We start from the raw sequence: 4,136 nt of genomic DNA on the forward strand, positions 1-4,136 counted from the left end.
CGATTAACAAACGTTTAAGGCGATAACAAATGGTGTTTAAGACACAAATTAGCTTAATTAGGCTATTGGCATGCCTAGGAACGCTTAGCAGACGTTACAGTGCGCGTATGGAGATTTCTAGAGAAATCTGCGGAACGTTAAACGACAACGAATTGAAACCGAACAAAATACTGACAACGCCGACAAATACGAATTTTATACGGATATTTTATATTTATGAATTTAGTTTTGTGAATATATCGTGCTTTCGTACGTCACAACGCGCGAACGTCAACGAAAAACGCGACTGCAGGAGCGCACCTGCAACGAAACGGAAGCATCGGACAAGCGTGTTACCTTCAATACTTAAATTTTACAATATATTTAGATTCATAATTATATTTTTATGATCGTAGCCAAAACGATCCAAAAACGGACAACGACGCGATTTTATGCGAATTTATACCGTAATCGGCGAACGAACACGACAAACGACTACCCAGCGTATTTCATGTGTTTTAAATACACAAAAAAAAAATCTTATTTTATGACGTTACGAACAGTTTGGGTTTTGAAAATGAGTTCGTAGGAACTTTCGGGCCGCTTAAACGCACGAGATTGGGCTTGTGGGCCTTGGGCCCAAGCCCAAGTCTACAACAAAACCCTAAGTATATATTTGTAGTGTGAACCTTATTGTTGAGATTGAAAACCTCAGACCAAACACGCACACAACCTCATCTGTTCTTTCTTCTCCTTCATTCTTTTCTTAAGAGAAAACCCTAAATCCCCTTTTTACTCAAACAATCAGCCACAACCTTCATATCCTCTTCAAAACACACAACAACAATGGTTGCTCTCACACACAGAGCTTCATCTACTCCCTACTCTCACTCTACTCTCTCTCTCTCTGATCAAACGGTCGGCCACCGTTCGGTGGTGGCGGCGCTCAAACACAGCGACAGCAGCCGAGACATACGACGATGGGGGTGGGGGTGTATGGTGGGGTTGGGTGGCGTCGTAAGGCGGAGAAGGAGCGGCTGCCCCGACAAACCTCCGACCGGCCCGACAGAGCCGATGATGAAGATGTTATGTTGCTGTTGATGATAATGATGGTGATGTTGTTGTTAATGACGATGACGATGTTGAATTCAAATTCCGGTAGCCGCAAGAACACTCAGGTTAGCCGATTTTTTTTTCTGTTATTTGTTCTTTTTTTCCTTCGGTTCTATAGAGTGATAACATGGTTCTCTTGCATTTTGGTTTTGGGTTTTTGCGTGGTGTCGTCTCAAGTGGGTTCTCACGAAGACTGGCAAGCGAAGATGAATTGTTGATTATTGATGTTAATGGCTGATGGTGGATGTTGTCGAGGATCAACTTGAGTTATGTTTCGGGTTACAGAACTCCGGTGAGCTCGGTCACACTATATTCGTTATTTTTTTTCTTCTTTCTCCGGTTATTAATGTCTCAGTTTTGGCTCGGGTTTTGATTTCGGAGCTTCGCTCGGTTATCGGTTCACAGGTTCGGTTGATGGTTCGGGTTCCGGTTCAGCAAGTTCGAGTTTTGTTTTGATTCGAGTGTTACCAGAGATCAATCGTGCTTTAGTTCTCTGGAATATTTTGTTTTCAGCTACGTTTCGGGTCAAACCCGTTTAACTTAGTCAACCCCCGAGTCAACTCGGGTCAACAACGGTCAAACATGTCAAACTCAGTCAACTCAAAGAACCGGTACTGGAATTAAACGATGCAAAAATTCCGTTTATACTGTTAGAGATTTTTAGCAAGTTACGCGAACCGAGCTCTACACGAATCGATATAAGTTTACTTTTGATATACTTTGACGAAAATCTTATATATATTGTTATATTGTTGAGTAATTGATTGAATTTTGAAAATAAGTCGACACTTTAGTTGTCGAGATCGTCCACAAACGGAGGAAACTCTGTCCGTTTTTTTTTCGTAAAACTCATAGTACGAAACGTATTTGTATTTTATAAATCACATCTATCGAAAGTCAAAGTATTTTGCGAAATAAATACAAAGTATATCTATTTTTGGCGACGCTTTACGACTTACGAAATGAATTCATAACGTTGTGGATATCTAATTAACGAAACCTGATAACTTATAAAAAATAAATATAATGATTTATATTTATTTTAAAACGTCTTGAAACTCGAAAACTTCTATAAAATGAAGATAGTTTGTTATACTTATTTCAAACATCGTTAGTTCGTATACTTTTATAACATAAATAATGCTTTACATTTATTTCAAACGATGATTCGAAATTCTTATTTCGAACGATTAGTATTCGGAAATATTATGAAGTAAATATAACTATTAATATTACTTTCAATTATTTAGAGTCCGAATATTCTTATAAAACGACTACAATTGTTTGATATTATTTCAAATAACAAGCTTTCGATATATAGATACATATGCCTATATGTTCATTTATTCCCATCCTACGAAAACTACAACGGTATATTACCGAATCTTATACGACTTCGTATACACACACACATATATACACACACACACATATATATATATATGTATATATATATATATATGATTATATACATAAGTGTGTATATTTTCTAAAACACTCGAAAACTCAGTTGTTTTCGAGAATTAGTTTTATCGCGCTTATCAATGGGATTAAACAACAATACTTCGGTTATTTCAAATCAAAGTATTAACACCTTCGTAGAGTCGTTTTATTTACGACTCGGTAGAGCTCGGACACGTAGTTCAGCTACGTTTAAATTAGAAAACTCATAAGTATTCCTTCGTAGGAATGTCATAGGTGCACGCTAGCTAATTCACTTTCTTGGAACGACACTCCGGAATCACGCTAAGCTAGCTTTGCACAGGAACATCAAGGTGAGTTCATAACCCCCACTTTTTACTGTTTTACATTTTTATAAATGTTTTCGGGGGTGGAAAGACATGCAAATTTTTGCAAAAGCAAACAATATTTTGATGAACGAAAACACATATTTATAAACCATGTTGCAAATGAATTTCAACGAACTCGAAAGGTTTACGAAAGGTTTATACTGAACATACCGGTTTTACAAAACGTGCATGATTTTCATGACTAGTGACGAGAATGTCCTAGTTACTACAACGGAACTGGGTTGGCCTGCGTACGAAAAACGAGACAACTCAGTGAGATCATGTCCCCCTTTTCTTTCAACGTTTCGGTTTACAACTTTCGGGGGGAAATACATGTCAAACTAGGGTATGATTAAGTTATGGAATGAACTCTTAGATCATGTGAGCATAGGCTGTAACTGAGGTGCCATTAATCCTTTTGAGGACCAAGGAACAAAGGTTAGATCTAATGGGTACGGGCGAGCCCCACTCACGGTCCATGGGTGACCACTTAGAGTGCTGTTGTGTCCCAGTCGAGGTTATTCGACACTAAAAATTGCCTACACGGGTTGAGTACCTCCTATGTCGTCGCATATATTAATGTCCTCGCGAAACATTAATGATCAACATGTTCATAGACGCTTTTCATACCAACTTACAACACTATAACCTTAAAATGTTTTTGATATTCATTTGACGCAAACTCATAATACATGTATTTACAAACTTTGATAATGTTTTCAACTTATGTACAAGTAAGAGGACGAGTTGGTCCTGCTTACAAAGACTCTCGTGGGCTAGACCCACAACTTTCATATATCATGCTGAGAAAATGATTTTACTATGCTTTCTCAACAACTTTTAAACCGGTTATCAAAAAGATTTATTTTAAATCTTTTCAAAACAAACTATGAACTCGCTCAACTTTATGTTGATTTTTCGCATGTTTCTTTCTCAGGTCGCGTTTTAAAAACTATGGAACGGTTGGAATAAAAGAACCCATGGGAATTCGAGTACTTAGCAGGCGTTGAATTTCTAGAAGTCTTAGCTTATATGCTTCCGCTGTGCAATGACGATACCGGTCCAGTCACGCCAGCTCTGATATTTCGGGGTGTGACAGCAAGAGGGAGCCCAACAACAAGGAGGGAGTAGCAGCGGCGCGTTTGGATTTGGAGAATGGAATGACATGATGTCTTCCATTTTTGGACCTCCAGGACCGCGCTACTATTAGTCAGGTGGTGTTCTCTCTTTTGTATAATTTGTGCATATTTGTAG

The 4,136-nt window shown here is 38.2% G+C and overlaps 1 long non-coding RNA gene across 1 annotated transcript; it reads left to right on the forward strand.

Moving 5' to 3' along the window:
- The first annotated feature begins 706 nt into the window (after window positions 1-706).
- On the forward strand, window positions 707-2,953 carry LOC110866545. Its single transcript, XR_004863429.1, has 3 exons — window positions 707-1,384; window positions 1,498-1,703; window positions 2,780-2,953. It is a non-coding gene; the product is annotated as an uncharacterized LOC110866545 (long non-coding RNA).
- The last annotated feature ends 1,183 nt before the right edge of the window (window positions 2,954-4,136 follow it).

This window comes from Helianthus annuus, chromosome 7 (genome assembly GCF_002127325.2).
Source record: "Helianthus annuus cultivar XRQ/B chromosome 7, HanXRQr2.0-SUNRISE, whole genome shotgun sequence".
Lineage (NCBI taxonomy): Eukaryota > Viridiplantae > Streptophyta > Magnoliopsida > Asterales > Asteraceae > Helianthus > Helianthus annuus.